Consider the following 12,323-nt stretch of genomic DNA (forward strand, 5'->3'; position numbering starts at 1 on the left):
TGGCCCCTCCGCGGCGGGTCCGAAGCCCGGGAGGGCCGGGGGCGGGGTGTGGCTGTAAGAAAGCAAACAGAAACCACAGGGGCGCTAGCCGCGATGCCCAGCCCGCGGGCCTCTCCCGGGGAAGAGGGAAGAAGAAACTTGCGTCCCGGGCGTGGGTGAGGGAGGTGTCCTTGGTCTGGACCTGTAGTCTCCGAGACATTGCCAGCCTAAAGAGCTCGAAGGTCCCACGCAGCCCCAGACTCAAGGAGACGGGAAAGGACTTTTTAGTGCCAGGAACCGGCACCCCGCCGCGGCCACCGTCTGCCGGCCTGGCTCCCCGCCCCCACTCACCGCGCCCCCAAGTTCCGGCGCTGCCGGCCGCTGGGGTGACACGGCTCCGCGCGTCCCGGGGCGCAGAAGCAGGCGGGGGTGGGGGTGTCACGGCCGAGGCGCGGCGCTTGGGAGCCGGGTGCACCGGGCGGGGGACCGTGTGCGGGGCAGGGCCCGGCTCAGCTGAGGGACCAGGCGGAGCCCCCCGCACCCACCTAAAAGTTCCCAGAGACACAAACGCGGACGTGGGTCCTGAGCGCGGATCTGCGAGGAGAGGCCCCGGCAGCCCGTGAGATGCGCGCCTCCCATACCTCGCCGTTTCCACGCTGCCCTGCGCGTAGAGCGGGATGCCCTGGGTTTGGTGGGGACGCACGTGCAGGGGCGGTCCTGAAGACCCCCCTCTGCTGTGCCGAAGGGGATCCCCAGCCACCATCCCGCCCCCAACCATCGTAGATCCCACCCAGTCCGACCTGGTCCGGACTTCGAGGCCTTTGGGAGACAAGCTGTCCCGCGCCCGCCGCGCCCAGGTATGAAGGGGCAAGGGAGTCCCCCGGGCCTTCTTCTGCAAGTGTTTCTGCCCTCGGGCTTGTTGTAGGACAGAAACCGCTTCATCAAAAGCAAACCCTCCTTGCAGACTCACACTCACGCACACTTGCAGGACTCTGCCATGCGCCCGTGACCTGGCAGGCTGAAGGGCGAAGGTCTCCTTGGCCTCAGCAGGCAAGGGCTCCCTGATGGGAGAGCTGGAAACTCATTTGCACTGAGAGAAAATGGTCCTGGGGGGAGGACAGGAAAGCGGCTGCTGCCAGATGTGTACTCACATTTGGGCACACTGGAGGGAGCACGTGCAGGCCAGGTGTGAGCTGCTCCTATTTGAGGCATTAGGGTCGAGAGACTCACAGGGATGAGTCTGCATGGAGCCCGTGTTTCCTAGACTTTTCCAGGGATTCTAGAACAGTCCTAGGGAAGGAGAGACCCAGCCAGCAGGTGAGAATGTCCAGGTGTCGGTGGATGGCTGCAGGTCAGGCCTCCCTTTCCCCACACCAGCAGTGCAGGGGAAGGGACAGTTCCCCACCCATCCTCACCTCCTGGGGTGGCCATCACCATGAGATAGATGGAGTGAAGAAAGCCTCAGGAGATCCTCAAAGACTCGGGCGGATGAAGTGAGGCAGATGGCTCTGGAGGCAGCGCATGGCGATGGAAGGAAACAGCGGGCACTAATCCTGACTCACTGTACGACCTTGGGCAATAATAATAATAAAGCTTACTTGCATTGAGTGCTCAGTGTGCCAGGCATCATCGTAAACCCTGCCCAGGGAATCTCAATCCTCACAACAGTCCGGTGAGATAGGTCCTGGCACTGCTCCACTTACAGGTGAAGAAACGGAGGATCAGAAAGGTAAAACTTGGCCACTATCACAAGGTGGGGTGGGGAACCAGGACCAAATCTATGCTTTTCAGATGCCCAAGCCTCGCTCTTTAAGCACCTGCCGTCTTGCCTCAATTTGGCAAACTGCTTAGCCTCTCCAAGCCGCGGTGTCCTCCTGTGTACAAAGAGCGTCAGGCTCATGGTATGGGTTCAGTAAATAACATAGAACGAATGAGTGAATGAATGAATGAGCCCCCTGCCCCTCAGGGCAACTGTGAGGACTGCACTGGAGAGAGTGTCTGCACACGGCGGGCACTTTCATGCATTCAGCAGCTCATGCAATGAACCTCTGGAGTGCTGGCCCTGAGGAAGCTTTGGTTCTCTGCTCCATGCGTGTACACCTGGGAGCGTTCCTGTCTGAGACCCTCTGCCCTCCTTGGTCCTTTCTTCCCGCTTCCCTTTTAGAGCCACCAAAACGCCTTGACCTGGACAGCTAACAGATGAATGACTACACTTTGGAGACACCAGACTCTGGCAAACAGAGGACTGAAATAACCAGATTTGTATCCACTTTTCCATCCAGAGAGGCCAAACCACATCCAGGTCTCATTTTTTTTCCTTTAAGCATTTTTGTGTAAGTGAGGACTATTTTACTGTTTTACCAGGCCTCTATGCTGAAGTCTGTCTCATCTCTTCCCAGCCCCGCCAGGTGCAGAGCCCATTTGTATTTCCTCTAGAACCCTCCAGCACTTGGACATACACACTCTGCTAACTTACAAGCCAGAGGGCTACAGAGGTAGCATGGACAAGCCTCAACTTATGCCCCCAGGTGCGCTGCGCCCACATCCCCAGACACAGTTGTGAAACAGTGCACTCAGGAGGCATTCAGGTCTTAAATTTAACCACAGAGGCCCGAGGAGTCCTGCTCCCCAGTTGACCTACAGATTGATCTTGTCCAAAAATGTGAATTAAAAAAAGGAAAACAATGTCCTGAGATTAGATCATGGTGATGATTGCATGATTTTGTGAATATACTAAATCCCACTGAATTGTACACTTTTAAATGGTGGAATTTATGGCATGTAAGTCGTATCTCAGTAGAGAAAAAAGGAGCCACCATTCTTCCTTACTGGCTAGAAATACCTGGCATGAACCCAGCAGGACGGAAAGCCTGGCACTCTTGATCAGTGCTAACTCCCCTGACTCAGAAGATCGAATCATGGTTGTAGGTAACACAGGAGGCTCAGGCATCCCGTGGCTGCAGCCCTTCTCTTCCAGGGCCCTGGCTGTGGCCGCCATGGGGGCAAGTGGCCAGGAGGCCGAGGCAGCCTGTCTCTTCCGCCCCCAAAGATAGGACTACAGGGACACAGGGCCCCGTACTGGACCCCACAGAAGAAAGGGGTCTTGTGGAGAGGGGCTTTCTTCATTGTGGCCCTGACATCAGAGAATCGCTCGGGGGGATGACGGTGGACTGGCCAGTGTGTGTGTGTGTGGCATGTGGGGGTGCTCCAGGGAACCCAGCTCCCACTTAGAAAGCCCTGTGCCAGCAAGTGCAATTTTCAAGGCCCCATCTCTGAAGAAGGAAGCCCGACTTGGTGAAGAAATCACCACCAGATTAAAAATAGCAAATAAATGTAAAAAGTCAAAATGCTGTACAAAGGGGAGAATTGCTTTGAACTGTTTACTCATTGCTATGCTGACTGGGCATTTTAACTAAACATAGCTTTAAGGTTCTGTTTGTTTTCCAGCTCCTAAAGTCACTCTTTGGCTTATGCATCAAATCAACCTTTTCCTAACTGAGGACAGAGAGAGATCAACTTATTCTTAGGAGTTAGCTATATATGGATCGATTGATCTACAGAAATTTCATACATATGCATACATATATTATTTAGCTACCATTTGTCAAGTCCTTAGTATGTATGTTACACACTTATGGGTTTTACAGACTTGCTCTCAGTTGATCCCCAGCAGCTCTATGAAATCCCTAGTGTTAGGCCCATTTAGCAAGTGATAAACTGAGTCTCAGAGAAGCTTCAGTCGCCGTCCTTGTACAAGGTCCTATAGCTTGTAAGTGACAGCCCTGGGATTTGGACCTCTGTTGAATCCCAAAGGCAGGGCGGTTAACTTCAGAACACAGGAGCATGATTTGACAAGGTGGCCCACACAGGGAAACTCCTCCGTTGTTACTGGAACGAGTGAAAACTCCCCGACCTTGAGTACAGAGAAGGCAGACTTGCCCAGGTCTGTTGGCTGCTGCAGCTTTCATAAATACACATGATGGTACCTCCCATTTCTCCAGCTTAAAGTGGAAGATAGGGCCAGTTTCCCATTAATGTCCAAACTGATGATGGCCCCAAGCTCTCACCCTAAGGATTGTGGGAAGGACAAGGATCCCATGCTCCAAAGAAACCTGGGAGCAACAGCTCACCCTAAGGCTGCAGGTCCTGGTTACCACCCCCACAGTTCCTTGGGAACAGATCCGGGACGGTCAGGTTGCCACTCTACTGGTTTCCCCAGGTGCAGTTGGGTGGGGTGACAGAGGAGGATGTCCCCCTCTCCCAGACAAGGCCAACCCACAGCCCTCAATGTCACAGCTCTTTGGAGACATGAGTCTTGCCAATCCACACATTGGATTATTCAACAAATACTTCCATTAGGGGTCTCCCTTGGCCAGGCTCGGGCCCAAGTGCTTTACAGATAGTACCTCGTTTAACCCTCATAGTAACCCTGGGCTTTTATTATCCCCATCTTACAGATGAAGAAACTGAGGCACAGAGAGGGTAGACAATTTGCCCAAGGTCATGCTGCTAGGTGGCAGCAGAGCTGGGACGTGAGCCAGGCGGTCTGGCTCCAGCGTCTGTCGTCAACCCCTATGTATGCTGCCAGGGCGCTGAGTCCACCCTCTTCTCTAGGACTTCCTAGTCCCTGGGGTTGGCTTCAGATGACTTGTTCCCCAGACACCTCGCCCTTTGAGGTGCCTTCCTTCCTTCGGCTGACCTCATCAGGGCCATCTCAGTCTATCCCACACCATCCAAGTTCTGGACTCCACCCTCTCCTTCCCCAAGGCTTATTGGCCCCACTGCAGATTTCCAGTCACCTTTTCCCTGGGGGAGGGAACACAGCTCAACCTGGCTACAGCCCTTCCTCAGCCAAACATTTCCAATCTTATCCTGTCCTCAGAACCCAGTGTCAAAGGGACTCTTGGGTGGTTCTTCCCAGGACAAGGACAATTGCTCCAAGACAGCTGTATGACGCCCCTGCCAGAAACAGAAGCAGCACATAACTTTGAAAGGGCAGTTTCATTAAATAAAAAGGGATGTTCTGTCTCACCAGGTGCTACCCCACAACGTATATGATCATGTATATTATATAATGTATATAATACATGTCATATTACATATATGTTTTATTATATATAATCTGTTGCTCAAGATCAAAAAAGGTTCTTAACCTTTTTTGGGTCACATAATCTTTTGAGAATCTGATGAAAGCTATGAACTCTTTCCAAAAAAAAAAAAAAATACCAACTTGCATCACACAAAATTTTACTTACAACTTCAGAAGATTCCTCAACTGTCTCCTCCCTACTCCCCCCTCCCAACAAATTTAAAAGGTTAAAAATATTGTGGTGCTGTCCAATAGAACTTCTGTAATGGTGGAAAAGTTCTGTCTTTGCTGTCCAATATGGTAGCCACTAGCTACATGTGACTATTGGAATTAATTGATTAAATAAAATGTAACATCTAGTTCCTCATCGCATTAGCACATGTGGCTGACAGCCACTAAAGTGGACAACGCAGCTCTAATGTCTATCTTGAATCAAGGTAGAGCATCAGAAGATTGCAAATCTGGGCTGTGTCACACATTGGCTTGTTGTCACTGGCTTATAGTGAGGGGCCTTGTGAGAAAGAGCCCTAGGACGCAGGCTCCCACCCATTATGCTTACTCTAAGACACTGTTCATTATACAAAGTGTAATAGGTATTGACAAGAGTCTCTTCATGACGATGCACTTTTGGGGTCTGGGATCCCCAAATGCCACATGGTAAGGAGACTTTTTTTTGGTCACCAAATTGTCCTTCAACTAATCGTTGAAGGCTGAAGGCCTTTCAGTATCAGGCCAGCCAATGTGCTTTGATTATAGTGCAGCTGTCTGAATATGAACACAGAGACCGTGTTTGAAAGGTAGTAGTGTGACTGTGTTTGGCAAAATATTTTGAAAAGTCTGATGGGTCACTTGTGCTGGGCGGCCCGGTGCTGAATGCCTGGCAGCTCACAATAGGACCAGAACTAGATCTGGTTGGCCCCACAGACTAATGGCCTGGAGGTCGTCGCTCTGCAATCACTGGAGACAAGAGGACAGGCCCCTGGCCCTGCAGCTGCAGCTGCACCTGCTGAGACCTATGGCAGAAGGGATGGGCTTCCCCAGAGCCAGTGAGGCCTTCAGAACCTGGAGGCTGCTAGGCCAGTGCCCATCCACTTTTTGCTGCCATGAGCCCAAGTCTGACAGATTCTCCTTCTTGCCCACTGGGTCTGGGGAGGCAGCATTAAAGCTTGCTTTTGTTCTACTCATACCTTGTCAAGGTCGCTGATGGCCTCCACGTTGCTAAACCCAACGGTCAATTCCAAGTCTTCATTTTGCTTGACCCATCAGCATTATTTGATACAACTGATCTCTCCCTGATCTTTGAAACTCTTCTTTCCTTTTCCACTTGGATTTTTGGATACCACCCACTCTTGGTTCTCACCTACTTCACCAACCACTCCTTCTCAGTCTCCTCTGCTGGTTCTTCCCCTTGCCTCCCCCTTCTTTGGGTTGGAGGACCCCAGGACTCTGTCCATCCACATCCCGTCCCTGGGTGAACTCATCCAGCCTCATGGCTAATCAATTACATCTGTACGCTGATGACTCCTAAATTAACATCTGCAGCCATAACCTCTCTGCTGACCTCCAGACTCTGACGGCCAATCGCCAATTCAAAACCTTGGGGATGTGGACTAAGAATCCGAAAATGTGATACATCCCAAGCTAAAGTCCTGATTGCACCCTGACTCCCCAAACACTCCTCTGAAGTCTCTCCCATCTCCACACACGGCAACTTCATCTTTCCTTTTGCTCTGGCAAAAATACTTGTAGTTCATCCCCGACCTCTGTCTCTTTTCCCCTACATTCAGTCCATCAGCAAAGCCTGCCGGTTCCACCTTCAAAATACAGCCTTTCTCTGCTTTTTCTAATCATATCGTTTCTTCTACTCATGTCCAAGCCACTCTCACTCTCGCCTGGATGATTGATGTCCAAGCCACTATCATTCTTGCCTGAATGGTTGTCATGGCCTCCCAACAGGTCTTACCTGGCCCTTGCTCCCCAAAATCCGTCCTCAGTGCAGCATCCAGGGGTGATCTATTTAGAATGAAGTTTGATCACATCACTCCTCTACTCAAAACCCTCCAGTGGCTCTCCGCTTAGCTCAGCCTCAAAGCCAAAGTCCCTTCTGTGGCCTAAAAAGCTCAAATGAACTGACCCCCAACTGACTTGATGTCATTTCTCACTACTCTCTCTCGCTTACTCTGTTGCAGCCACACTGGCCTCCTTGCTGATCTTGGAGCATACCAAGAAGTCTTATCCCTCTCCCTGAGGCCAAAGGGACAAGACTAGGGCCCTGGGGGCCAACGTTCACCATCTTTAGTCACCACCTCATCGTCACCCATGGGCAATGAGAACCAGATGCTGTAACCATTAAGCAAGTTTCCATCCTGGGCCCCCAGGGAGACATCAAAGGTAATAGTACAAAGGAGGTCCTTGGGCCCATGGTTACAATACTAACTTCTTATAGCCAAACGGCCATGGAAGCAAAAAAGTAACAATTCTCTCCTGATTCAGAAAATATTAACATAAGCACTTTATTTCTCTTGCAGATAACCACATTATTCTATTGACTAATCAGAAAGAAGAAAAAAAAGGAGAAAACCTCATGCCAGTAGGAAATGTGGATGGTTCTATGAAAGAGAGGGTCATCTATTGGAGGATGGGTTGAAGAGAATTCCACACCTGGGCTTTGAGACGGTGGAGCAGGGAATGCTATTGAAACGCCAAGGACAGGTGGGGCCCTCGTGAAACGGGGCAGATGTTAGAGACACAGTAATTGGTGGACTGGGCCATCCACCTAAGATAAGTCTACTCTAAAGGATAGCTGAGGTCAACAGAGAAAGAGCCAGAAAGAAAGGCATCCAGATCCTAGAATATATAATATTTCCACCACGAGGACCACAGGGATGATTCTCATGAATGATGCAGGTCATAGTTCTTGGTGGAACCCCTTTTTCTCTACCCAGCCACATCAACACTCATCCTCAATCCTTTTGGCGGATACTACCAAGTTATGTATCTGTAGTCATCGCCCCTCCCATTGTAGTTAGCCGCAGATTAGCACCAGCCAGGTCTTTCTATAAATAGGAAGAATGCTTAGCACAGCCCTCAGAAAACTGTGAGTTGCAAGCATCCAGGTCCCTGGCTGAAAGATATAAGGGGCACTCACAGGACTTCTCTGCTGGAGCCGTGTCTCTCCCACTTGTCTAGAAGGAACGCCTTGGGAGGGCAGCCACTTTTGGCCTTCGGGGACCTGAAGAAGCCAAGAAGCAAAGCAGTTATGAAAACCAAACCAATTCCAGGGCCAGGTGCACACAGAGGTGGCTTGTGGGTACCTGGAAAGTCTGCGCAAGTATCCCTCACCAACCTTCACTCCAAAGGGGCATTTTGCTGACAGGAACCTGTCCTTTGAGTGAAGGCATTGCAGTCCCTGGGAAATGCCTGAGAGAGCTCTTGCCTTCCAGAGGCTTATATGTGCTGGTATCCCCCACAAAATTGGTGAAATTCTAAGGTGGAAGAGAGGGCCGGCTCAGATACAACACAGATGTGGTGCTCAGGCTGAGCAGAGGCACTAAGCAGAGGCTCCTTGGTGTCCTGGGGTCCCTTTGAGCCTACAGGGTAGCCTGGGAGGCCAGCCGGGGGAAGGCAGTAGGGGAGCATCAGAGACAGGCTTGGCCCATTTCACAATTTTATCATGAACCAGCCCTCTCTTACTCCTGTTTTGAAGAAAAAACAAATTTGTACTTTACTTAAAAACCACTTATGCCTGGTCCCCTCCCTGTTGTGAAATAAGCACATTTATTACACAGAAGAAAGCCTGGTATCTCTGAGACCTTGAATGCACTATTGACAGCATTTGCTGCAGGGCAAGGTGACCGTCAGACCACAGAGGGGCAATGCCTTGCATGTGGCAGGGCCTTTCAGGGGACATGACATACCCAGGCCACTGCCACGTCTTAGGGGACCTGGAAGTTTACAAAATGAAGAAATATCAAAACAGAGTTAGAAAAACACGTATTTTAAATATTTAAAATTTACAAACAGAATGCTTTTAACACACACACAAACCCAAATACAACACAATTGTGCTGTTTACTAGAAATGATATAAAAAGTCTGAAAGCCCTTTTTGAACATGAAGCTCAGGCCAAACGCCCCATGCCCAACAGATAGACCCTGAAGCAAGATGCATTGAGACCGCAAGCAATGGGCACTGACCGGGCTCTGCAATAGGAACCTGAGCCCCAGGACTGGACGGGTCAGCTAGCTGTGCTTCTAAACTCAAGTGATCTAGCACACTGGCCAGATGTCCAAGTGTCCACTCTTGACCAGGACTTGGCTCAAAGAGGAAGGAGGAAAACATGGAACCGGGACCATCAACTCTATCACTGAGGAGTGTCCCCCATCCCTTGGTGCTTTGCCACACAATTGTCATACAGTGAAATGCTGTTGACTTTTAAAGGCAGGGACCATACCTCATACTGTTTATACCTACTCACAGCCCCGATTCTCATGTCAGTGGACGCCCAATAAATACTTGCTGGGTTGAACCGAATTATTGAGAAGGTACTATCAAGAATTCTTTGGGAAATCTAATGATTTTACACTGTCAGAGAGTCAAAAAGCTATGGGTTGCTGCCTATTGGTCCCATTTGAGACAGACCTTGTCAGATTTCTTGGTTAACTTTCTCCACTTCTGTTAAGTCAACCTAAACACCACCTACATCTCAACAAGGGGTCTGACGGCTCTCCTGCTCTGCAGCAATTACCTCGACAGGCATGTGCTGTGTACACGAGAACACTTACAACACAGCCTTGTACTTGCCCTAAACTAGAGAACCAAGAAGTTAGCACCTGGGTATGATCTATACAATCCGTAAAACAATAGCAATCGCTAAAACATATTTTACCATGGAGAAGAGAGGTAATCTCATGATATAGGAAAACAGGCTGTCTTGTAGATAATCGCAGAAATTCACCTCCGAGTAGCTGAAGGATGCTAGTATGCAGCATTTTAGCTTCAAGGGTAGTCAAATTTGTTCTACTCACAACACCAAATCTGTATTAAACAAGAGAAACTGTTTGGGAGGAAAGAAGGAACTCATTGGGCACCAAAGTAAGCTAAGATTCCGAACAGAAACCCCGAAATAAGGACAGAGAGACAGACCATCAGGGGAGATGCTGGTGAGAAAAGAAGGGGACCAAATGCAGTGGCTGATCCACGTGGACTCCCATCTGGGCTTGCTACCGTCCTTCTGTAACATTCCCCAAGCAAGGGGTGGGCACAAGGAAACCCAAGGGTGGCCTGAAGATCTTGCAAATGGACCAGAATGCTCAGGTCAGTGCTGCTGGTGGGCTGTCCCAACTGTCTTTTGCCACCCTGTTCAAGGATGGCCAGCCCTCCCTGGGGATATTGTTAAATTTCCTCAGATAACAGATATACAAACAACGAATTAAGCCTACTCGAAGGAATGAGGACAACGAAAGCCACAGATCCCCCCTCTGTAGTGTGTTCAACAAGAGCTTTATAAGAGGCCAAAACGAAATGTGGGGTGACCTAGGAGATGACACAGATCCTGGACGGCAGGGAAATTTCTAAGTAAACTTTCTGTTTTTATCAGCTGAAAAACTCTTCTGCCTGAACACAGGGAACCAAATAAAACTAAAAACCCCATTCCGCAAACCACCCGGCCCGGCGGTGAGCCCTGGGTTTCCTTCCCAAGTCCTTGGGAGCCCTCTGCTGGAGGAATCCTGAATTATAGCACTAATAACCCACCAGAGAGCCACCAGACTCAAGGGGCCCTGATTTTCCAGAATTGAAAAGAGGAACAACTATAAAGAAGCCTCATGTTTTCTCCCCCCGGGCACTTTGCCCAGTGAGAGTTGTAAACCAGAGGTGCTACAAACCTGCTCAAGGTCAGTGTTCAGATCTCGGAGCAGAACTACCTGATGTCCGGTAAATTTTGCCTCTGGTTCTTAGGACCCCAGGTCTGTGGCACTTCCAGGTTCCCAATTTCCTTACCTTGTCCTATGTCACCTGAGTTGGGGCGCCGGATGGGTCCACGGCTGATGATTTCATCCTTGTCCCACATGCCAGGTGGGAACATGTCCCACGACTCCTGAGCTTTCCATGTCTTTGCGCAAGTCTGTTAATCTCTGGGCCTCACTGTCCTCATCTCTGGGCCCAGGGCTTGGACCAGATGATTTCTAAGTTATCTCCCATTTGCGAGGTTCAAGTTTACATGCATAAAAGATCTTATCCTTAATCAGATCTCCAGAGAATGAGAATAGCAGAGAAATCGCTGACTCTGCATTGGGTAAAAAGCAAAAAATGGTCTGGGGGAAGAGTCATGGGTCAGGAGCTGGCCCTGGAGCCCTGGGATCCAGCAGCACCCAGCGCCTTTCCCTGCCATCCCCCACCTGCCTCCGTGGTACTCCCTGTCTTCGGGATTCAGGGTGCTGCCGCCTTGCCAGGAGAGCACCACCAGCGGCCCATTTCCAGTTGATGGCCAGGCCCACCATTTGTTCTCACGGCCCTCACCTTTTCTTAGGCCTTAGTCCCTGGAGGAGCCGCAGGGACTCGGCTGGCCAGTTGGCTCTGCCTGGAGGGTGCAGGCGGTCCCCTGGAGAGCCACCTGTCCCCGTGTCCTTGGTGGGAAGACTGGCAGCCGCAGTGCTGCGCCTGTCCCAGGCTGAGCAGGAGGGCTCCTGGTGTCATTCTGGAGGGGCCTAAAAAACTGATGGCATCAGCACAGAGCAGAGTCTGCAGGCCCCACGACCCCTGCCATCCCCTCCTCCTCCCCTGCTCCCCTCTCCTTCCCCTTCCCAGCGCAATGCAGGCTCTCAGGGCAGCCTCCAAGGTGGAGACACTAAAGCAAGTGACAGGAAGAAGCAGCCACCAGCACCCAGGCTCTTCCCACGGAAGTCCGAGGTCCAGGACAGTGAGAGGCAACAGTCTCTGAACTGTCTCACAACCGTGAACAGCCCCAGAAAAGCAGGCTTGTGTGCGCAGCGTGACATCACTTCCCATCTCGCCAGGAGACAGTGCTTCTGCCAGGAACGGGCCCCTGGGGACGAGTCGGGCAGCGTTTTCATGCTGCTGGCATAATTGAGACCTGCACCAGAGGCTGCTAGTCAGGGCAGAAGGTGGCTGTCTGGACCCCCTGGGGCTGCTCTCTCTGTCCCTAGGCCCCTGGCTCCTGCCACCTAAGCCCCTCACATCACCCAGGAGGGTCAGTAGCTACTGCACCCCACCCCCATTTGCTGGCTCAGCTTCC

This window comes from Diceros bicornis, chromosome 13 (genome assembly GCF_020826845.1).
Source record: "Diceros bicornis minor isolate mBicDic1 chromosome 13, mDicBic1.mat.cur, whole genome shotgun sequence".
Lineage (NCBI taxonomy): Eukaryota > Metazoa > Chordata > Mammalia > Perissodactyla > Rhinocerotidae > Diceros > Diceros bicornis.